This window comes from Harpia harpyja, chromosome 18 (assembly GCF_026419915.1).
Source record: "Harpia harpyja isolate bHarHar1 chromosome 18, bHarHar1 primary haplotype, whole genome shotgun sequence".
Lineage (NCBI taxonomy): Eukaryota > Metazoa > Chordata > Aves > Accipitriformes > Accipitridae > Harpia > Harpia harpyja.
In genome coordinates this window covers 1,798,762-1,823,131 of record NC_068957.1, presented here as the reverse complement: position 1 = coordinate 1,823,131, position 24,370 = coordinate 1,798,762, and the positions used below count along the sequence as shown (strand labels likewise).

The 24,370-nt window shown below is 45.5% G+C and overlaps 1 long non-coding RNA gene across 8 annotated transcripts; it reads left to right on the top strand.

Annotated features, from left to right (window-relative positions):
• The first annotated feature begins 731 nt into the window (after nt 1-731).
• LOC128153949 (uncharacterized) lies at nt 732-13,396 on the top strand. 8 transcript variants are annotated; one of them, XR_008239168.1, is made up of 6 exons: nt 733-808; nt 3,118-3,184; nt 3,489-7,304; nt 7,760-8,037; nt 9,739-9,847; nt 11,339-13,396. It is a non-coding gene; the product is annotated as an uncharacterized LOC128153949 (long non-coding RNA). The 8 variants fall into 8 exon arrangements; XR_008239163.1 differs by having other exon boundaries at nt 732-808; nt 2,954-7,304; XR_008239165.1 differs by having other exon boundaries at nt 3,118-7,304.
• The last annotated feature ends 10,974 nt before the right edge of the window (nt 13,397-24,370 follow it).

Sequence of the window (24,370 nt, the reverse complement as noted above, 5' to 3'; positions counted from 1 at the left end):
CATCTTAGGAGGGAACAGAAAGAATACTGTACTGGAACCATCTCATGATATTTTTACTACATCCTACTCATCTTTTTTTTTTTTTTTTTTCTGACAGAGGGTTCTATATCATAATTATATTTTGGCAAATCATTATTTTTTCCAGTTTATCATTTCATATGTTTGAAGGTATTTATAGCCTTCCCTTTTACTTGCTTCTGTCTAAATATATTTTAGGGTTGCTTGCAAGGGTTAAGAACACACACAGCATCCTCTTTTAGGAAAAATGGGGGAAGTCTCCTCTTTTTTTCTTTCCTCTCAGACACAGTCACACACATTTTACCATTATTATCTGGTCATTGTGGAGAAACAGAATGAAAATAAGCAAAAAGAGACAAAATAAATATGCTCCAAACCCACTTTTTTCTAACTAAGTTACTTAATATGGGCGTATGAGATGGCAGTTGTATGAAAGTAAGGTATAAGAGATACAGGGCATCATTGTTTAACAAAAGCAAGCATGTATTCCAGCATGCTCAGAACGCTTACCTGAGAACCTGCTTCCCATTACGCTTCAAGCAGTTCCCCGGACAATTAAATTTGCAGTTATATTACATTCCTTAATTCCTCATTTGTGTCTCATTCAGTGATGATTTTCATCCCCCTATGAAACAATTCAAGGTTTTGCTTTCCTGGCAAACAAGCTAACAGTCTCTATAAATTTACCACAGTTTATGCAATCTCCATTTCAGGACTGCACGAGGCTGCTAGATTTGAGATCCTGGTGCGAGGTGGCTGTGGGGGCAAGTTACAGCATGGTCATTCTTAGGTGAGTAAACCACTGAGATATGAGAAGTCTGTTCTCACCCGGTTAAATCTTAACTCTATGTTCCCCTTGTTACAGTGCCATGGAAACAGCAAAATGGCAGTAATTGCTTTTGGCTGGGCCTTTGAGTCCCTTCAGAGTTCACCCCTGTTGATAAAAGAGTTTAGAAGAATGCAGAAGACTGGTAAATCCACTAGTGTGCAGTATTAGGGAGCAGGAGAGACCTTCACATTACAGCACAAGCTAAAAGGTCGCCGTATTTGTCAGGAGGGGCAGCAGCCTGACCACGCTACAGCCATGCTGAACAGAGGCACTGCTTTTTGTGTCAGCTTCCTCTCCCACTACCTTTATTTCAAACCCAGCATCTTCCTGGAAAGGGCTAAAAGGATGCAGATGCATTCATTTTGTTACTACTGGTTATTTAATAACACACCTTCATTCATTGTTAGGCAGCTTTCAGGCTCAGGGGTGTTAAAGACAAAAACTGAAGTACGAGCCATCAGGTCAGTGCCGTCCTACTAGTAAAGAAGAAAAAGATCTGCAGTTTCTAGAAATAACATGGCCAGTTTATTTGGTTATGTTCTTGAGACATTTTGCAAGCCAGCTAGCAAGGGTTGCACAAGTCCCACTGAATCTCAGAATTAACAATAAGACAATACTGTAAATGTGAAGTCTTTGACAAAGACTAAGAGCCAGATTCTGCTCTCTGCTTCGTTAGAGTAAAACATGTAGGGATTTCATTGTAATCAGCAGACTCGTTCTAGTTTTACACTCAGGTAATAGAATTTGGTGCAAAGAGACTGAAAAGAACTGATGTATCACTTTGATTTAGTTGAATATAGCTGTCATCCTCTGTTCAGGAGAATATTTTAATCGGGCCCCATATAATATTGCCTGTAGTCTATGACTAATTTCTACAGCAATCCTAATTTAATTCTGTAGCAATTTATTGACTAAGAAAGAACTAAATTGCTTGGCAGGATAATGGAGAGAAGAAAGAACCTAGCAGGAGGGTTAAGTATTGCAGATTTCATTGACCACAAGAGTACTAACTATAATACAATGAAACAAAGTTCCTGTAAGAACAATAAATAAGGAGCTTAATATATCACTAGCAGGTGCAAGCTGCTTAATCTGCTGAAAGACATTGTGCTTTTGTGTGCTTGGAAGCCAGGCTCCATCTTGCCTGACATAACAATTGTTTCAGAGCCTCAAGCCATTAGCTCATAAAGAACACAGAAAATAATGTTGTTATTGTAGTACTACTAATTTCATCTCCATAACATTGCCTTGCTAAATCAGAAAAAAAAATGTTAAAAGATGTAAATTGTTCTTAAAATCAAGGGGGAGAGCGTTTGTGTGGTTTTATTGGTGTTGGGTTTTTTTACACATTATGGATGATGTTGGTAAACTTGTATTAAGTGGAAAGTGGTTTTACTTCTTCCCCTGCAGGTTTTACAATTATTAAAATACAGAGGTTATAATGTAATTTATTTAAATCTGTTCTGAGGAACATAGAATAAAATATTCAAAATGACTCAGACCTGCTGAGGTTTTGAGGATCCTTTCAGAAGGATTTCTAAGTGTCTGAATGAATCCAGGAAGATGAAGCATCAGAAATACACTTCTTAAATAATGAGCTTGTAATTGCAGCTTTTATGTACTAGGAGCAGGCTTTTTGGTCATTTGCTCTCCTTAGCTGAGATGGAAACTGCCTCCCCTTAATTCACTTTTACTCTACCGTGGAAGATAGTTCACACAGAGCACTGGGGCTCCGCTTGCTTAAATGGTGAGGCTATTACAGCAAACTGGATCAACAAACATTTTGGTTTTCGTTAGAGTAGTTCTGATTTCAGATGCCTAATTTGCCAAACCAGAGACCAAGATCAAAATTTATTGCTGGTGTAAGCAGATGTAAATCCATTGGTCTGAAAAGGTTAAAGATATTGGAAATTATCCCAGTACAATCTTGGAACATCAGAACTCCTTTTGCATCACATTTCTTTGAAACCCAGCCCTTCTTCTCCACCCCCTAAAAAAAAGCAGAGGTCACGCAAGCCTTCCAAATAGACAAATTCTCAGAGCTAGGTCAGGAGAGGATTTCAGGCTGATGAAGAAAAATAATGGGGCTTCCTTCTCTCCATCCAGCTTCTACCTTCGCGGAGCAGAGCCAGGGTGGCTCATTGTCCCCGGGGTGCTGGGGCTTGTGTGGCACCTTTCATCCCCTGGTTCCAAGTATTTTAAGCAGCAATGACATCTCAGAGCATGCCTGTAAGATGGTGGCACCTCTGCACAATCTTTTTTCCACAAAGGGGAAAGAGTATAGAGGACTGATGGGACTTTTGCATGATTATGTGTATTTGGTGCAGCACGAGATAGGTAAGCTAATACATACCCTTTGGCTAATTAGGACCAAATGGTTGTGCATTTGTAGTGATTGCGCATACATCTTTTGTGCGCGGTTTTGTGTCTAAAAATTCAAAAAATTATGTCTTAAGTCTCCTGTTGAAAGTAGCACTACTCACGGCTTTGCTAAAGACGTTCTGTGAGTCCTGCCCCAAACAGCAATATATCTGACTTGAATCCTGCCTGCTTTTTGAATCTCTACCCGACCTGTGATGGTTCTCATGTAACTTTTTTATCTCCTTATTTTTCTTCTCTCTGCTCCACCGCCTGTGAATAGGCTGGATCTGTTGCTATGGAGGAAGGTCCAGTCACTGTGTGCAGGTCACTTCTGCGATACCCTGCTGCTTGTTCTGGCAGAACGCTGCTTCTGTACAGGGTGAAACCCTTCACCTCACCTGTAGGTTAGAAATTATTCAAAAGTAGAGTGGTGAGAAATGTATTAGTGTGATCCTTTCCAAACCCGAAGGCTTGAATCCAGTTTTGATTAGAAGATGGTGAGCTAATTTCTTGGAAAGATAAATTTGGTTGCAGTCCTCCCTCCTAATACCCTTCTGTAGCTGCTGGCCCAGAGTGGCTCCTTAGTCGTACATCTAGCTGAATGTGACCCAGCACCTTTCTGTCTCCATCAGAAGCTGAAAACATGTTTCGATGTAGATGAAAATAGTGTTTCCATTTCATCTGCAGGCTCCAGTCTGGCATGCCTGTGACTGGAATTAAGAAGGTTTCTCAGAGCCACGAATGCTTGCCTGGCTGTTCGCGGGGGCAAACAGCTATCAGCTTATTACCTGGCCATAAAAATACATTTCCTACATAGAATGTGTCAAATCCTTTTCCTGGGGTGACAGTAACTGCTAAGAGGATTGTCAGTCTGGGATAGACAAACTTGAAACGGTGCTGGAGTAGTGTTTAGCTTAGTTTTTTCCTTTTTTTTTTGTTTTAAAAAGGGGGAAATTTAACGCTGGAAAACTGAACCAGCTTTGCAGTTTGGGATATTGCAACTCGTTAATCAATGGGCAGGTTCACCAATAGCTTGAGAAAATCAAACTTCCTTCTGTGATCTCTTCTCAGCGTAGCTCAGCCCCAAGTTGGAGAGAAACCTGATGGTGCAAAAGAATCAGAAAGTGACTTTTAAGCTGTTCAACTCCCTCAGTCCTTGACATCCCCAAAGATAATACCAAGAGCCAGTTACAGGACTGTCTCATCCTGACATGAGTACTGCTGTAAGAAATACCCGTTCTTTTCCTATTGCCCAAGGAAACATTTGGTTCTCCTGAAGCGTTGTAAGGGCTGACAGGAAAGGCTTTGCTTTTATTTCTTATTTTTGAACATAAATTCCAGTATCCTCAGCCTTAGCTGTCTTTTTCTCACTTCAGTCCTGGACAGCATAGATCATGCTTATTCTTTTCAGCTCTTGGCAGCACCAGCACTTTTCTAAAGCAGCTCCCTCCTCTTAACTAACCTGGAGTGGAGCACGGAAGAAAATTTGTGCAGTGCTCAAATTGAGGAGAGGGATAACAAGGACAGGACTGGAGGTAAGCAGCAGACTTCTGCCAGTGAGGCGGCACTTGGGCAGCATGAGCACTGCCCAGCTAAGGGCTGGGAGTGAGGAGACCTTCTCCGTCCTGTTTTCTGCAAGCAGCAGGGATGCTGCGAGGTAGGGAAGCTAACACTGCAGCTGTAAGATGGACTGGTATTTTGGAGCAGCTGCATTTAATTGGACTATGCAGAAGGCTCCCTGTAGACCTTCATTGTTCTTGCACTTCTGACAGGAATGGTCTAAATGTGGAAAGGAGGGTGGGGGGAGAAGAGGGGTGATACAGGATTGCTGCTGTACCCACTGACTGGTCAGTGCTCTATGTCCGCCCCCATTTCAGTAACAACGGGATGTTACTTTTAACTAAACATTTAGTTTAAGGCTTTAGTGGTTTTGAGGCACTGATGGATAATGATAGTGGAGAGAAAAAGGCACCTTTTTTCAGTCACAAGGTAGTTAGGAGATGTTGTGTCTTCCTCTCTACCTGCTCAGGAACAAGATCATGAGTTAGGCAGGTGGCCGGACTGAAGGAGGTCACTTTGATTGTCTCCTTGGCTCATGGTCAGTTGAGATGGTTTACCCACAACCCTGTTAAACTGCCGGAGACACAGTCCTTAAGGTTATGGTATATCTCTGCTGGGGCCTCTCTTCAACAGGTTCCAAGATGGCCCTTGTTTGAAAAACCATTAATAAATGAAAGTACTTGTCTCTTTCTGTCCTCAAAACTCTTTCTTCCCTCAGTATCTCCTGGGTCATATATGGGATGTGCTGTTCTAAGCCCAGATTCACATTTCAATATAATTAGAATGTCATCCCTATCTCTGCTGTAATTAAATAACAAGCCAAGCATGGGCAGATAGGAGACTTAATGCTGCTGGGCTGCCAGCTTTGGAGAGGAGATCCAGGTAATTTGTTTTAACAGGACAGTTTATTACCAGCTTTTCTTCTCCTTAGACAGATTAGCGCTTATTTTCTCCTGCCTGTTAATGACAACAACAACAACAAAATAATTGTGAATTAAAAGCTGTTTCCTGCAGTTTGTTTAAAAATACACTTTTGACCACAGCCAGCGTAGGCAGCAGTTGTCTTATTGGACTAGTCGAAGGGGTGGTGTCCCTCTGAAGCAGGTGCATTGCTGCTTGAGGATTTTGGGCATTGGGTCATGTAATGACTCCCCCCTTTTTTTTTAATAGCTGAGTCTGAGAGAACTGGGAAGCTTCTGCCTTTCACTGGGTTCAGTTCCTGCTGCCTCATTGCCCTGTTCTTCCCTCCCTTCCATCCCCCCAAATCTCTAGATGCCTCCTGCTTCCCTTTCTGCCAGCTGGGAGAGTGAGGCTGTGAGAACCGCTAGACCCAGCTGTGCTCGGGAGCTCCCCAACATTTCCCACTCCTCCGAGACCCTGTGGATACCTGCACCGGCCCTGCATCAGAAACGCTGAGGCTCTGCATCACGCCTGGCCTGCGACGTAGGGGACGTCTCACTGGACTGAAACGCTGCGCAGTGAGGGCTCAAACTGGCCGGGGGCCAGCGGGAGCCCGAGGGCAGGCGGCTTGGGGGTTTGACCAGCACCATGCAGCTTCTGATGGGTGCCCAGAGCGCCATAGCAAGCGGGACGGTGAATCGGGACCAGTGTGGAATAGCACCTGGGTGATGTGGATAGCAGGCAGAGCTGTGGGTCTGGAGACGAGTCCATTGGCAGAGAATAATGCAGTCATGAAGGTTTAGCACAAAGACAAAAGAAGGGACTTTGACAGCAGAGAAGATGTCTTGCCTTTAGAGATGGGGGATGGTTAGACAGGGAGAGGTGGGTGGAGGAGGAGAAAGCACAAAAAAGCCAAAAAGCTTTAGAACAGGGACAGGAGGGTGGGGTCTTTAAATAGACATTTGGAGCTAAAGAACATCATTACATACCTGTTCACTCTGCATCCAGGCAGATTCCCAATGTGTCAGCCACTACAGAGTCTGTTCAGTGCGAGAAATTTTGAGGCTGGGAAGTGCTCTAGACCGTGTTTACACCCTGAACAGTTTGGATGTGAGGCAATTTAAGACTCAGAGGTAGGGTTCTGGCCCAACTTTAACAACAATGCAAATGTAGCTGTGATTTAACTGGTGGCAGTGTAAGTTATGGAAGTGTTGAAAAGCCTATGCCATACATTAAAATACATAACAGAGCTGTTGATGTTGAAATACTTTTCTTCTTCCTTAGACCATACTTGCCTACAACCAATGAAATATTGATGAGTATTTCAGCACAGAAAAAGACTATTAACTTTTGGCTTTAGCTGACTTAGCTAAGAATTTGAGGGCTGTGGCAGCTCCGTAAAGAATTCTCTGCCATCAGTTCACTCCTCCTCACATGAACAATACCCCAAACTCATTTCTCTCTCTGGTCTCAGCTGCAGCATTTTGGCACAGGGAAAGGGCACCTACTGCTGCCAAAGAACTCGGTGCTTTACGGATGAAAACCAAACATCTTGAATTCCACCTGGAGCCTGCTGGCAGTGAATGGAGGGCCCATAGCAGTTATGTGGTGTTTTCTCACAGTGACACGTGACTTGGTAAGCGGGATCTCACATTACCTTTTGCTCCCCAGTAGTTTCAAGGTGCAATCCCACGCATTGTAGAAATCTAATCCTGAGGTGACAAAAATAGATAGATGCAGCAAGATTCCTGCATAGGCAGGGAGTCCCAATGCATGTCTGCAAGATACCTGCAGCTTGTGAAGCCTTTTGTAGTTGCTCCAGAAGGAGTTTTCAGGTGTGTGTTATTTTGCATTGCGGGTGGGTTTTGCTATGTGGCTTCCATCCTGCTGTCCCACCCAAGCAGCCTTTCTTGAACAAGAGTCTGGGCTAGCGCCCTGCGCTTAGGACGGTGTGTATATTTAGTAATTACATTAATAATTTAGTAAAAATGTGCCTGCTTTTCCCAACTTTCAAATGGCTCAGCATGCTTGCACTTCTTGTTTTCTCATAATGAGCTGTCTACAAAAGCTGTATCTTAAATTTCATTCCAGACCTTTAACAACCTGAGCTTAGTGAGAGAAACAAACTGCCAGAGGAAGCAATTAGCTGAAATTTAACTGAAACCAAAATCTCACCCAGTGACGTGAATGAATCCCGAGTGGTTCTTGCCTGGGAAGGAGTTTCAGCAAGTGGAGATCAAGCTGCTTTTCAGCCTGCATGCTCTCAGGTTTTATGTCCCTTGTCAGATGCCAGCTGTCGCCCTGTTTTCCTCAAAAAAGGCTCCACCAGCCTAAACTTGGCCCAAGGTCCTCCCTGCATTAAGAACAGGGTATGTGGATACAGAACTGGATTTGTCCAATAAAACAGGCACTTTGGGTTATGCTTTGGCTTATCCTTTGGTAACTTCACGATGCTGAAAGCTTGACTTGTTCACTGGCCTGGGCCTGATGCTCGGTGATAGACCAGAGGGGTCCCAGGGATCTTGCCCAACAAATTAACGAGTCTAGCTTTGCACCAGGCAAGAAGGAGTCAGTCTGCATGACCTGACAAGTGTTCTGTGCATCAGGATGTGATTAGCTGATGGGCCAGATAGCAAGATGCAAGTCCCGAGTGACTGGGGCTTTCCTTAGGGAGTCTATTTAACCATGTGTTTGTGTGGAGGCAGAGATTACATAAATGAGTGGGAGATGGGGTAGTGTTATTTATGTTACAGGCTCATCCTGTATGTGTGAAGTGCTGGATGCGAACGGTGCGATTTAGAAACCGGGTGCTGTTGGTGTATATGCTGCAGCATGCTGAAAGCTGAGCGAGCCGGGTGGCTGGCAGGGTTTGTGACTGGTCCTGAATGTCATGCGACACTTCGTTCCAGACGGCAGACCATGTCCGGCCGGGATTCATCAAAGGATGGAAGAAGAAAGACAATAGTGCTAGGAAAGCCAATATTCAAAATCCAAATCTGATTCTGGAAAATATTTCCCATCTTTATGATGAGCCCAGGATTTGAAAATTGCCGCACCTTAAAGCATGCAGATTGCAAGCCTGAACTGATTGTGCGTGCTGCCACTGTGTGCGAAGGAATACTGATGCTGCGTGTCCTTCCTGCCTGTTTTAATACTGCCACCCTATAAACCTGTTTACAACCAAATAATCCATGCAGAAATTGCACGGGTTTGGTTAATAATGCTTGGCAAACAGCATGGCCTGGGTATCAACGTCATGGTCTGATCTCTAGGCAACAGCTTCTCCTCCTCCTTGTACTGTTGCTCTTTCTGAAATGGGAGGGATAAAGAGTATTAATAAGAACCGAGGCAGGCTGTAAAGACAGCACACCGCTTGGGAAGAGGGTGCTGCTGTATCTTCACTAATAAATCAGGATCATTATCACACCAGGGGAGAGAAAGAGAACCCAGAGCAAAGGCATCTGGTGTGAATTATATCTCTGAGCCTGCTGGAGCTCTCCGTCTTCCCGAAGCACTTGCTTCAGCTAAGCCTTACTGCCTGCCAGCAGCCATTAATCCCATCCACTCCTGCTGGAAAGCTGATACTGGGCCGAGGCAAATATTTCTTGTGTCTTGACAGTTTGGTTTTTGGTTTTGGGGTTTTTTTTCAATACTTGCTGTAATGAGCAAGAGCCCAGAACGCTCAGAGTGCTTTCTGCAGGGTCTACAGATGTGCGTGTGTCAGCGCAAGAAAATACAAAAGCCAGAGCAGCTTTCTCTTTGTGCAAGTTCAATCGCCCCTTTTGGCTCCAAATACGTGTGCATATATAAAGGGAGGAGTGACAGCTGCTGAGCACAGGGACTTAACTACAGCACTGTGTCTCTACAGAATCCATTTCCTATATAGTACTTTTCCTTCAGGGGAATTTGGGGGGGGATGTGGGGGGAATGCCAGTAGCAAAACTCCTGAATTCATTAGTTTCTGGTTTCACCCAGACTTGTTAAGACACAAATGCCCTGAATGTGATTTTCTAAGAGTAATCCTGACTTATGCAACTAATCCTATTTGTATTTTTATTTTTTTTTTGAAGGGAGGGGAAACACCAAAGGTGCTTTTTAGTTTCAAAGCTTGCTTGGACAAAGCTGTCTTCATACACTGGTAATGTGATGCCAGAACCACAGCCTGAAGACCTGTTTCAGGTGATGCATGCTAACATAACACAGCATGTCAGAGAATATTTTACAGACATTTGCTCGGTATTTATGTCAGATTTTCCCAGGGTTTACCCTGGTACAGTACTAGCACTTACTTGAGTAAGAGCTTGCATTGTTCAGCCAGTAAAACCTTACGGATTGGTCTGATGGTCTTTTGTTCCTCAGCAAAGAAGGTGGAACGTGAACCCTCGATAACCAAGTCTGTATTTTTTTAGAAATAAATGTGAGTCACAAGAATAGATTTGACCTACTTGTTCTATAAAATGACACAACTAATGCCAGCAAGCCCTTGCTGCAGGGTTTGTCTCAATGACACCTAAGGATGTCATTAAGCAGCTGCGTTGTATGGGCGAGCGTGGTGCCGCTGCCCTCTAACAGAACATGCTATTTTATGCCCTGCACGTTTTCAGCATCCTCATTCTTACACCACTTCCCTCTGCTGCTAGTCTGGAACCAAAATACTGGATTCCTGACAGCCATCACCAGGCTGTTACAAAGGGGCTGGGTCTCCTCCAGTTGTTTCTTTGGAGGCAGCCTGATAACTTGGCATGGCAACGTGGAACAGGGGTAGATCTCAGCACTGCTTTTCTCCTCCGTGGAGACTGATTTAGACTAATCGTTTCCAAATGAACATACCCAGCAGCTGGGCAGGTTCTGAAGCCGTGGCTCTCAAGCTGCTCTGCCTTGCATGAAGCATGTTTTGATGACTGGGGGCGGGCTGAATGAATGAAATTCTCATCCCCAAAATGTTGATTTGCAGTGCCTCATGCCAGTGCTCTTGAGGAGCTAGGAAAGAGCTGTGTGCTGGATGTTTACCAAGTGCTGAATAATGCATGGTAGTGAATCACACAGATTTCCCTTTCTTCCTATTAGAATTATTGTAAGCAGTAATACAGTTGACCCAGAACAAAAATAACTCCAACAGACGATGGTATAGTGAGGTATTAGGGGACTCCCTATCTAATAACCAAAGCTTAAACACTGAATTTACTGTTTCCAAAAAGTTTTGACTGCAGTACATTACAGCAAGTGGTGTACTAAGGCCTTTCCTTTAAGGAAGACAAGAAAGAAAAACAAAGTGGTAAAAATTGATGCTTAAATGTTACAGTAGCTCATTTAAATTAAATGTAAAGTTTTTCTGTTTGCTATAGAGAGGGAACCAACGATAACAAATGGTGACAGGTAACATGAGAGAGGATGGGTGAAGAGGTTTTTCTGAATAATACCTAATGAACTGGATAAAATAATGGAGCAGCAATGGAGTTTAAGGGACCCTCGATATCACCAGAAACTCCTCCAGAAGGAGGTGTCCCAGGCTGGGTAACAATCCCGAGTTACCTGGATAACAATCGTTTGTTACTTCTCTCTCCTTAGGCTAGCACAGGGGAATAATTAAGCCATTCCAATCACGTGGACATTGCTGACTGTTCCTGGCTTAGCTTTGCTTTCACTGTTTCTGTTTTGTTTTGTTATCAGATTGCATGTGTGAAAAGGAGAAGGGACAATACTTACAAGTTCAAGAGAAGACAAAAAGATAAACTGTCTGAAGTAGTAAAATTAAATGGATCCAAGTTGCAGCTGCCTCTGTCGCTCTAAACAAGAGAAACCCTGTTTCTTGTGGTGAGGGGGGCTGGTGTTATTCATACTGCTAGTAATAGTGAGCAGGGTAACAGATCACCAATACTCCTTTTCCTGGAGCACCTTTCTCTTCTGCTGTTCTGGTCCCTCCAAACAGTTTCTGCCTCCAGTATTAATAATATTAGGCTCTAAGTCGTGCCAGAGGTTTCCTTGAAGTCAGCAGGTTCCAATATTATTTGTACTCTCGGGGCAAAGGACCGTCACAACTGATGTGTTAGGTGGTTGTTATGCTCTGGATTTTGCTCTCATGAGTTACGACTTCTCCAGCTACAAAAGCTGTGCGATAGCAGAGACTTGGGGTTATGGCTACAGCAGCAACAGTGTGGTAGCACGCAATAATACCGCAGTCTGCAGCGCTTGTAGCACAATATAATGGGACAAAACCAGTCCTACACCACCTGATCCATTACTGAAAGATGGTTGTTTTCATTAAAAATCACTAAATGCCACTTTTGATATGCTGCTGTTATGCACCTGAGTCCAGTTCTGACCAGCTCTGCAGAACAGCAAGCTCCTTTTTGTAGAGCAGGGTTTTCAACTTCAGAGCATGTTCGTTTCTGCAAAGCTGCTGCCTGTGCTTTTTCCTGACGTAGAAAAACGCTTCTCAGATCAACCGACTTCCTCGCAAGGACTGATAGCTGCTGCTGTTTTCCCCAAGACAGGAACACTGTAGTTGCACATTTTTGCCATTTACTCGACATCGCCTCAGTGGCAAAAATCTCTTTGTCATCAACTTGATGTGTGAGCGCGTATCATATACGCATGCCACTTGGCAATGCCTATAATTGAGGGACCTCTGGCTTCCACCGAGTGTAATTTTCTGCTTTCCCAAGGCAAGGATGGATGCAGGTGCCGTCCTCCCGCTCCCCATGCTGAAAGCAACACCTAGGGGAATACAGTCTGCTCAAGTACAGTGTGCTGTGGAAAGCGTTTGTAGGCTTAAGTGCTTTGCCTCAGCTTCTCCTAGATCTCAAAAATACTGTATTTTGTAGGTACATAAAGTTATTTCTCTCTCTATATATGTCTGATTTTCTATGTTATATAGCGAGATGCTGGTGATCTGTTAACCACCGTAGATGATAATAAGAGGGAGGACATTTATCCTTGGTGAGAGAAACAGGATTTCTCTCGTTTGGAGCTGGAGGCAGCTTTGAGTTAGATCCGTGCCTTGCTGCTTCTCTCTTCATTTGTTTACAATTTGCTGTTTAACTTCAGCCACGGTAGGTCATTTTAAAAGGCGTATCGTACACATGCTTATCGCACAGTTCTCTCAATCTTTCACTGCCTACAAGAGGGACAGCACTTCATTCTTCCCTCTGTTCCCAACCTATTGCTTTTTGATACCTCTCTCAGATTCCTTCTGTACTGGGACGCTTGCCTCAAAGAAAATGACTAAAATGAACCCAGCTGTACCCCTGGGTCAGGCAGCTTCTCCCCGAGCTGTCCTTCTTTGGAGACTGACCCTGCAAAACCAGCCGGCAGGAGTGCTGGGGCCGGCTATCGTGTCGGGAGAGCACGTTTCCAAACCTGAACGGTGACCGATGGTGACGCTTCGCTTTGCTCAGAGGCGCGTCACTCTCTCACTGAAGCCTGGTTTCCTTTACGTTCATTCTCAGGGCTTTTTATTGTTGCTCAGTTTTTGGCATTTTTTAACTTTACGCATGCTGCGCTACAGGGAGACACCTCCAGTCCCTTCTGCTTTTACATCAGTTTTGGTAATTAAAGGTGGTAATTAAAAGCAGCTCTTCTCCTGCAGGCTGGAGTAACGCCTTTGTCCCACAGGCCGTGCCTAAAAGCCAGGCTCTCCCTTACAGCAGAGCCCAGCGTCCTCTTCGGCTTTTCCCGATGCTTTTCTTTTTTTTCGGCCTGCAGTTTCACCTTCGTGCCCCGCTGACACAGCTGCCCCGCGGCTGAGGGGGCCGGGGGGGGGGGGGGGGCTGCCATCCCCGCCTCCCCTCACCCCTTTCTTCAGCGAAAGATGCTGAAAAACTCCCTTTTCTCTAACAAACTCCCTTTTCTCTAACAGGGGGAGGCGGCTCCCGTAAAGCGTTTCCTAAGCACCTTTCGGAAATTAATCTGCGGCTGACGGCACCGCGCTGTCGCCATGACGAGCCTGAGGGAGGGAGGGCTGAGGGAGGGCTGAGGGAGGGCCCCCCCCTCAGTGCGCATGCGTGAGGGCGGGCTGCGGGAGCGGCCGGCAGGGGGCGGTAGGGGAGCTACGCGCCGCTCACGCATGCGCCTTGCGCGCCCCCTCCATGGCGGCGGCTCTCCGGTATCCCCGGGCCCTCACGGACGGCACCGACCGCGGCGAGGCGTCGCGGGCCGCTTCGGAGACACTGCGGGGCGCCGACGGCGCGGGGGAGCGGGGAGGAGGCCGCGCTGCCCGTCCGTGAGCACCGGCGAGCGGCGGAGCGTTACCGTCTCCCGCAGAACGCGGTAAGCGGTGGGTGAGGGCAGTGCGCAGGCGCGAAGGCAGAACTGGCTGGGGCATGCGCAGTGCGGACGTCGCGCACCGGAAGCGCTGCGCCGCGATTTCCGGCTGGAGGTTCCTCCGGCTGTCAGCGGGGCGGTGAGCGGGCGGCGGGGCCCGGGGCCGGGGGGGAGCCCGGACGGCGGGAACCGCGAAGCGCCGGGCTCCGGTGAACGCCCGAAGTACCGGCCCTCGGCCTGGCGGGAGGCTGGAGCCGCGACGCTGTGCTGCGGCCTGCGGCAGCGCCGGGCGAGACTGGGGTTTGGCTGCGCTCGCTCGGGGGCGGCGAGGCGCGGAAGGGGGCGGGGGGGGGGGGATCCGCGGCCGCCACGGGAGGTTTCCGAGCGGTTTGTTGGGGTGCAGGGCGAGCTAACTCTTTCCGCTTGATGTTTTTTACTTAAAAGGTCGGATCCCCCCCCCCCCCCAAAGCGTGGATGGCGACTGACGGGTTTCTACGGGAAGAAGGCGCTGACAAGAAGGGCCGGTTGGGTGAACGTCTGCCAGTGCCGGAGTTCAGACCCGAAGCCTGGGTCGAGCTCCCGGGTTTAGGTCGGCTCACCCCGAGGGATTTCCTTTGTGCGGACGGGTCTCATCCTGATGCAGACGAGTTTCGCAGCCCCCACGTCCCGACAGGTACACGTCCTCGCGGTGCCTTGCCGCTAGGAAGGTGCGTAAATGATGTCATCTCAGGCTCCGACTGCGGCTTTTTGCGTTATATTTTGTCACGGCAGCAGTAGCCGGGATCACTGTGTTCAGCTTAAAGACTTGCAGTCACTTCTCCCATCTGCGTGTTTTATGTGTTGTTCTTCTTGCAGAAATATTTTGTATATTTACTGTCATCCTTCCCCCCCACAGCTCCCAATTTTGTATAATTTTACAACCTCCAATTGCAACAAATAGCTGAACAAAGCAGCAATTAAAATCAAACTAAGTATCTCATCATGCAGCCGCAACCCTCTAGAAGAGAAACAGACACCCTAGGCTGGTTTGTTAATCTTTCTGCAATGGCTCTGGGGAAATCCAAATGAAATCTCGCATTTTTCATGATATTCCTGCAAATTAATTACTTTGAAAGCTCAGCTTCAAACTAAGAAAAAAGTTCTCTCGCTTGTAACGAGAGCAAGCTGACAGCAGGTCCAGTGGAAAACTGGTGTACGGTTTCACATCGGTAATTTTGTTAGTTTTTCTCACAATTGTTGTAATCCTTTTCCTCGGTCGTATTTCATGTAGAAATATATATATATACACGCAGCAATGTATGGTACAAATATGAGCTGTTATCTGGTAAACGAGTAAGGTTCTTGTTATTTGTAAAGTAATTTTATTTCTTTTTTTTTGTGGTGCTGCCACTGTTCCTAGCCAAAATTTTTGCATAGGGTTATAGGACAACAGAAGAAAAGATCTGTGTGGTCACAGCTGCTGCCAAAACATGAAACAGAGTTCATGGTAAGTGGATTTTTCAGAGGCTGGGGATGCGGGGGCAGGGGGTGGGGTTACATCGCATGAAAGAAATCAGGATATAGAAAAAATGTGTTGCTTAGTCAAGAGTTTTGGGGTTTTGTCTGTTTTTGGAGGGGGTGCACTGCCTAGTGAATTACTCTTGTGACTATTTCAGTGCTAGAAAATGTACAGGTATTTCTGTAGTTGTTCCTGTACATTTTACAGTTGAATCCTGCTGACATCACGGTCATGACAGCGTTGTCCCTGTCTCTATTTTGCCTGTATTTCCCCACAAGCTTGGCACCACAACATTTCTTCAGCCCACATTTCTACCCCCGCCCAGTAGTTTCAAGATATTTGTGACAGAATAACACGATTTCTGGTTTCAGTTGCATCTTTACCTTGTTTTGTCTAATGTTTAATGTATTTGTTTTCTCTTTTCCTGTGGATTTTGTTGCAGAGTGGGGATAGGGGATACGCTGGTAGGCTCGGTCTGTAACACATGGTACGGGAGGTGTCTGGTGAGCGCAGCGAGTTCTGGCATTGCATTTTGTTAGATCCCTTACACACAGCGCAGTTTTTATTTTTGGGAACGTCTGGCTTGTGCGTCGTCTTGCTTCACTGAAGCGTTTTCTTTACAGGCCACAGCTACCCTGTGGCCTTGCAGGCTGGGTGAAAGCCAATTCTAACAGCAAAGTAAAACTGTAAGCAACAGTGAGTGGAAATGGGGAGGGACGAGTTCCACCGGTCACCGCAATGGCTGTATGACATTCCTTGGAGGAGTGGTCCTGGAGGACCATGAACTGAAAGGCTCTGCCCTGTGAATTCCTACGAAAGACTGAAAATATATTGAGCTAATCTTTTGGAAGGTGTAAATGCTTAAAGGTGTTTGGTCTCCCGAGGGGAAAGAGATTGTTAGAGCAGGCAATGTCGTCTTTTTCACTTGAAAGAAGAGCTAAAATAATCCGAAGTGAATTTGTCATCACCAGTTTAGCTTGCGGGGCTGTCTGAGGGGGAATTACACAATAGCTTTCTTGACCTTCAGGAGGGGTAAGTGAAAGCATCACCACTTCTGGGTGAAAAATCTCAGTTGAGGGAAGGCACATAAAAGAGGCTAAAGTTGTGCTGGTGCCAGTTGTGACTTTGCTGGATCAGGTTTAGCTGAGGAATGTGGAGAGGGGCAGCTGCTTAGGTGTTTCGGACTGCGATTCAGTTTGTGTTCCAGAGCTCGGGGACAGCCCTAGGAGAAGGGGAGTAACTCGAGTGGCTGTGGTGAAACCCTGACCAAAATCACCTCTAATGGGCAGAAGCTTGGTGGTGGTCTAACCTACAGGACTGTGATAATCCTGGAAAGAATCGCTCACTGGAGGAGCCTCTCTGGCTTAGCTGGGTAAATGAAAAGAGCTGCTTCAAGCTGTGGTTTACCTGTGGGGTTGCACATTAGATGAGCTTCCCTAAATCGCTGCCGTTTGTGCCCTTACTGTTTTTTGCCCGCTTTCTGGCACACGCTATTAGACTCATCAGATTTCCCAGGGCAGTTGCAGTGTGAGAAGAGGAGTAACTCCTGTTCTTGCCCGTGAGTTAAGAGTGTGAATATTGTATTGATTTAAAGCTAAATGTTCATCTGTGAGCTAAAGCAGAGAGACTCGGCATCCCCGTTTGCATTCAGAGCCCTACAAGCTCATTAACAGTTTGACCGCTTGCTCGTGTAATTCCTGACAGGTTTTAGAAAGGATTTTGTAATCGTTGTCTTCAAAGCAGAAGATAAGAAAGGAATGTTGCAGAAGACAGAAATGCGATTACAGCTGAGAATCTGAAAAGAGCAAAGCCTTAGCATGGGAGACAGACTGCATAACTTGAAAAGCCAAGGCAATGTCTAGCTTTCAAAATAAAGCTAAAAATAGAAGGGGAAATCTCAGCATGAAGCCAGAGGATCCTATCTTACAAGACTCTCTCTTGTGCAAACACATCTAATCGTTCATTGATTTTTCTCTTTTTTCCCCCCATCCACATACTGCATGATCATTTTAGGTGTTTACAGACAAAACTTAAAACAAGAAAGCTGAAAAGTGGATTACACAGAGACTACGCAGCAGTTTGACATGAAAAGCGAGAGAGGAGCTCTCAAGAGCCCTCCTTTTCTGTCAGCTTGAGTTTTATGCACAGCTATATAACATCCAAATATTCTTAGAAAATACTGAACTAAGCAGTTTGGCAGGGCATTAACTTTGCCTTTCAGGCTGACCGGTGATCAGCCCTGAGTCCAGATACAAATTGACCCTTAATGGAGGTGGATTTCAGTAACTAGCTGAACGCAGCCTCACGCTTGGTCCAAGGGACAGAATTAAGGTGCAGATGAGCTGCATTAGCGTGCCGTTGTTTGAAGCTTTCAGGACCTTCTGAAAGTATTTTGCTTCTCCTTTTTGGCTTATCATAATGTCCACGTGGCAAATCCCTTTGAGATTGTTAAGCTTCTGTGTTAGAATTTCATTCCAGTTTAACGAGCACCATATGTTACCACCCTCTCAAGACTGCATGCAGTCACAGAACTACAAGTATTTAGAGACATGCACTTCAAAAAGTGGTGGGGGTCAATGGAACTCCGTGAGACTCTCTCAAATCTGTTTCTCTCAAATTTTGTACTTTTTGCTTTATTTGCTTCCTCATAGGGTGTCTGTCACCTGCCAAATAAAGAAGATGGAACAGCCTATCCACAGCACGCCTGACAAGTACACTAGATCTCCACTACACCCCGAGCGTTTGGTTGAAGATGTGCATTCAGGCGTCTCTTCCCACGCACAGAACATGGTATTGAATTGGTACCCAGCCCCTTTGTGCTGTAGGGAAGCCATTGTGCAGCTGCCGATATCTGCAGCGGGTTATTGTGGCGAGAATGCCATATCTCGGCTCACAACTGCAAAACAGGCTCCTTTATGTCCACTTCCAGAATTATGAGCTGCTTTATCACGCTGCTCTGACGCTTTTACGTTAGCTCTGAGCAGGCCTGCTAGCACCATAACCACCGGTTGAACGCCCGTAATTCATAGGCCAAGGCAGTTGCGTGGTACTTCCCGTTGATATGTGTTGCAGCCTAGCGTCAGGCTTCTGGGAAAATAAATTTACAGAATTCTGAATCTGTGCACTTCACAGGCAGTAAATCGAGAAGAATGGCTGAGTGGCTGAATTCCAAATGGCTTCTAACTTCATATTTGTCTTCCGTGTATTTTTTTTTCCTCTCTCTTATTCCAGGCTCACCCCCTGGAGAAAAGTATTACTGCAGTGTACTGTATTTCACAAGCAGTGATATATTCAGTACGAACATGAGAATTCATGCTGTGGAAATGGGCTTCACAATCAACATGCCCTGGGCGTGACAGGTCAGTTCATCCCTTTGTGCAGGGTGTTTTTTCTAGTTACATCCTCTGTGTGATCCTCTTCTTAAATTCCTCTCTCGGTGTATTCGAAACGCTTCTGGCAGTACTGTAGTTCACTGAAGTTTTTCATTGTCTCCTGACTGACACTGGCTGCCACTGGAGCAAGGAGAGGCAGCCCGTTTACCTGCAGGCAGCACTGGCACAAAGAAATCGCCTCTTCAGCCCACCTCACCTATTTTGGAGAGTTTTACCTTTAGCCTGCAGATTGGGTCTTTCTAAAGACTGAGTGCTATGCACAATGCACTGTTTTCCCGTTCTTTTAAACAAGATTTATTGATGCCCTTTGGTTAGGTTGGGGGCAGGGGGAGGAGGGGAGGGCTGTCTTATTTCTCTTGTTTTAAAATTGCATATAGCTCCAAAGGTAATTAGGCATCTTACTTTCTTTGGCACAAATAGTTATTAATATTATTGCATACCTTTGTGCCTGGATGAGAAGGTCTGTGGTTTCTGCGCAGATCTGTTCTACTTAGAGCAGGCTGTCTTAATCGTGGCAGCTCAGGGTGGTACCAAACTTCTGCCTTTTGAATCTCACCTGTAACGTACTTGCAGGCGATGCTGGGAGGGCCCTTCCAGTAGAATGCGAAGACAGCATGTGTGACTATGTCCACTGAAGTATCTGCAGCCACAGGACGAGAGCGAATACCTGCTTGCCTGCATGTCACCTAGTGACACTCACATAGTCTTCTACAAACAACCAGACTTGAGCACAAGTGTGTATTCATTCCTTAAACATTACAAGAAGCATACGTAAACTGATGTAAGCCCACGGTGCCAGGGTAGCACATGAAGACTAAATCTTGTGTTACCTCATTTTGCTGTCTCTCTCTTACATAAAAGCATTTAAATCGGGTGAAAACATTTAGTGTGTGTCCTGGTTTCAGCTGGGATAGAGTTAACTGTCTTCCTAGTAGCTGGTACAGTGCTATGTTTTGAGTTCAGTATGTGAAGAATGTTGATAACACTGATGTCTTCAGTTGTTGCTCAGTAGTGTTTAGACTAATGTCAAGGATTTTTCAGCTTCTCATGCCCAGCCAGTGAGAAAGCTGGAGGGGCACAAGAAGTTGGCACAGGACACAGCCAGGGCACCTGACCCAAACTGGCCAACGGGGTATTCCATACCATGGGACGTCCCATCTAGTATAGGAACGGGGAAGGGGGGGCGGGGAATTGCCGCTCGGGGACTGGCTGGGTGTCGGTCGGCGGGTGGTGAGCAATTGCACTGCGCATCATTTGTACATTCCAATCCTTTTATTATTGCTGTTGTCATTTTATTAGTGTCATCATTATCATTATTAGTTTCTTCTTTTCTGTTCTATTAAACCGTTCTTATCTCAACCCACGGGTTTTGCTTTTTTTTTTTTCCCGATTTTCTCCCCCATCCCACTGGGTGGGGGGGAGTGAGTGAGCGGCTGCGTGGTGTTTAGTTGCTGGCTGGGGTTAAACCACGACAGTGTGCCAAGAAAAACCTGCAGTGAAGGCAGTATGGTAGTCGGAGCCCTTGGAAAAAAGTACCTTGTCATTTGCTTGAGCTCTCGGTACAAGTTTTATCGGACAACAGCAGTACCTTCATGGTTTTGTCTCTGTGCGAACACCCCTTACTGCTTAATACAAAACCCAGGGCAGTCTGTCAAGAAAATTGTGTAGCTAGATCTCTTTTGGCAATTTACTGTGTGTAACAGTCTTAAAAGCAAGAGGTCGAAAGTCCAAAGAAGTATGATTGCTTGTTCAGTGGTTGCACATTTTCTCAGAAGGTAGCGTTGTTACTTCTATACAGTCCCTGAGCTGCATTTTTTTATAGCTTTAGAGCCTTTTGGATTATTCAAGTGAAAGTTTTGCCAATAAAGCTTCTAGGATTAAAAACTTGAGTATACAATATACAGAATCTGTGTAGCAGAAGGCACTTTATAAATAACGATAGCTCAGAGTAGGTGCTGGCAGTAAATGAATGCTGGCATTGTGCAGTTAAATTATAAACTTACTCGGTTCCAAAACTTGACACAAGTTTCTCTCCTGTAAGAATATCAGGGAATTAGAAAGATTTTACCAGAATAATCTGACTTTGTACATTTTTCTTTGAAAATGTGCTTTAAAAACGGGAGGTGTACAGAAGGAAGGGGAATGGGGAAGAAAGAACATACTTTATTCTACTCCCCCTTCAAAAATCAACAGAGAACAGCTATCTAGTAGCAGCAGCTTGTAATAGTGATATGCGAAATAATGTATTACAACTTTCCACCAACTGCTAAAACAGCGTAGCGCTTTTCCTAAATTTGGCAAAGAGCCTTGCTTGTCTGCTGTTTCACAGCTAATCACACCTTTAATTTTTTCTGCTTAATGGGGACATCGAAGAGTTCAGCAAGAGAAACGAAGAGGTGAAATGCCTCTGAATTCCCATGGCAAAGGTGGACCTTGGCACACTGTTACAGAACGCAAAGTCATTGTCACAGCTGCTACTGAAATATATTTTGCAGTAATGTAAAATGAACGTACCACAGAGTCGGACAAAGCTACGGAGCTCTACAATTTCAGGTTCAAGGTCTGACAAGGATGTTGGACTAGAAACTTGAAATGAGCAAATATAAAACAGAGGTGGGGTGGACATTTTCTTCACATCTTTTGCAGTCTGAAAAGGAGACATGTAAAACTATTCTGTGTGTCTGTGTCGGCTCTTAAAAGCCTTAAATAATGGGGGAAAAAGAGGCTTAAAGTTTAAAAAAGCTTAAAAGCCTGAAATCCTCTGGGGCAATCACTTCCCTTCCAACACCGTTAAATAGTTAAGGGTCATTTTGCCAGAGTGAAAAACGTTGAAGTATTTTGACTGTACAATTTCTGCTTTTTAAATTAAACTAATAGTAATCTAGCTTACTTGCCTAAGGAGAAGGGAGAGGACTCTCCTAGCAGTCTACCAGCCTATTACTTACTGCGTATCATTTAAGTTTCTAAATTAAAATAACCCCATGCACCAGTACCTGCTGTGGCTGATCAGCTGGAAGGCAGTTTAGCAGAGGTCCTGGTAGACACCAGCCATGGGTCAGGAACGTGTCCTTGCAGCAAAGGCAGACAACAGGCTGCGTTAAGAAGGGTTGCCAGCATGTCCAGGGAGGTGATCAGTGCTGGTGAGATGCCTGGAGTGCTGTGTCCAGGTCTGGGCTCCCCAGTGTGAGAAAGACAGGGACAGACCAATGAAATCCAGTGAAGGGCCACTAAGATGTCAAGTGGCTGGTGCATCTGTCATACTAGCAGAGTCTGAGAGCTGGGGCTGTTTAGCCTGGAGAAGAGAAAGCTCAGGGAGGAATCTCAGTGTGTATAAATACCTGCTGTTCAGACTAAAGATGAATCCAGACTCTTCAGAGCAGTGCCTAGTAAAACAAAAAGTAGTGGACGCAAGCTGAAATACAGAAATTGCCACTTAAACAAAAAATAAAAAACCATAGTGAGGGTGATCAAGCAGTGCAACAGGATGCCCAGAAAGGTTGTGGAACATCCTTGGAGATACACCAACTGGACACAGCTGTGGACAACCTGCTGTAGGTGACCTTGCTGTGAGCAGGGTGGGTATACTGGACAGTCTCAAGGTCCCTTCCAACCTTAACAGTTCTGCAACAAGCACAGGGTAGCTGGGTGTTGTCTGTCTTAGAAACTGGTCTTTTCAGCTGTCATTTGCCATCTGTGGAAAAGATTTTCATCTGCTGCGTGGACACTTTTTATCCAGCATCCAAGAAGCTAGTCTTTGTTGACTGGCTAAACTTCTGTTATATTGCATGCACTGCATGTATGTGGAAATCCTCCTCAATTGTAAAGGGATTGTTTTCTGCCTCAGCTGCCCTAGCTGCTACATTCACTGCTTTAGAAGCCGCGTGCTTTTCTTCCCAATAATGTATCTGCTAATGTCTTCGATACAGGGTTCACTCAGCTGAAACTGGCTGCAACAACTGCTCTATCTGTTGCAGCTTTTAAACCCCTAAGGCCTGTCCTGGTTTCAGCTGGGATAGAGTTAACTGTCTTCCTAGTAGCTGGTACAGTGCTATGTTTTGAGTTCAGTATGAGAAGAATGTTGGTAACACTGATGTTTTCAGTTGTTGCCAAGTAATGTTTAGTCTCCAGTCAAGGATTTTTCAGCTTCTCATGCTCAGCCAGCGAGAAAGCTGGAGGGGCACAAGAAGTTGGCACAGGACACAGCCAGGGCACCTGACCCAAACTGGCCAACGGTGTATTCCATACCATGTGACGTCCCATCTAGTATAGGAACAGGGAAGGGGGGGCAGGGATTCGCCGCTCGGGGACTGGCTGGGTGTCGGTCGGCGGGTGGTGAGCAATTGCACTGCGCATCATTTGTACATTCCAATCCTTTCATTATTGCTGTTGTCATTTTATTAGTGTTATCATTATCATTATTAGCTTCTTCTTTTCTGTTCTATTAAACCGTTCTTATCTCAACCCACGGGTTTTGCTTCTTTTCCCGATTTTCTCCCCCATCCCACTGGGTGGGGGGGAGTGAGTGAGCAGCTGCATGGTGTTTAGTTGCTGGCTGGGGTTAAACCACGACAGGACGTATGCCTTTAACCTACCAGTGCAGATTGTCTTTCAGACAATCAGCCCTGTCTTTCCTCCCTGCACTCTTACATACTTTGTAGCTGCATATTCTTTTCTCCAGTTCCCTAGAATGGTTTTCTTTACTTACATATATGTTTCCACCAAACTTGTTGGACCAATGGCTTTGTAAGCAATGTAGGTAACAGCCTGTAGTTGTTGGGTGCTCCCAAGAGCCTTGTGTCTCGAGAAAGGCATTTCTCAAGCAGAAGGCAGTCTGTTCTTTCATCTAAGTGACTGCTTGCATTCCTTCAGTTGCTGTTACAGGGAACATGCAATTACCCCATTCTTCATAACAGGGTCTAGAAAAAACGTTCTCATTGCACGTGACAGTGTGGAGCTTCCATTCACAGACATTCTTGCCAGGAACCACCTTTCCTCTGTTTACAAAGGAAAGGAAACACCTTCCCAAGTCAATACAGAACAGCCCTGTGAATGTACCTCGAAGGCTGATGTACTGTCACAAGGAGGCACGGGAGAGCAGTAAATAGCCAAAGTGTTCCAGATATATCAGGGTGGGAGGAGGAGGACTAGCACCAACCTTCCCTAGAGAGTAGCAAGAAAGTCCTGGGAGTCTGTACGCTAAATATTCTTGATACTGTGTCCTGGTAGGCTGAAATACTTTCTTTCTCTTAAGGTATATCACACACTCACCCCTTTGGGATGTTACCTTTACTGTTTCGAGATCTTAAAAAGAATTATCTTGGTTCTGGGATTGGGTTGTTCCTTTTGCATTTGAAGCATCCTTTTCAGCCATCCTTTCTTCAGCTGGGGGAGCTTCTGCAGCCTGGCTACAGACTTCTGGTGCAAAAGGAACAGTAGAGCTACAGCGTAGCACTGGTGGAGGGCTTCATGTAGATGCGCCTGTTTGGAGAAAATTAAAATTGCAGTGCCTAGGCAGAAAAAACCAACCTATTCCATGCCTCCCCTTTCTGA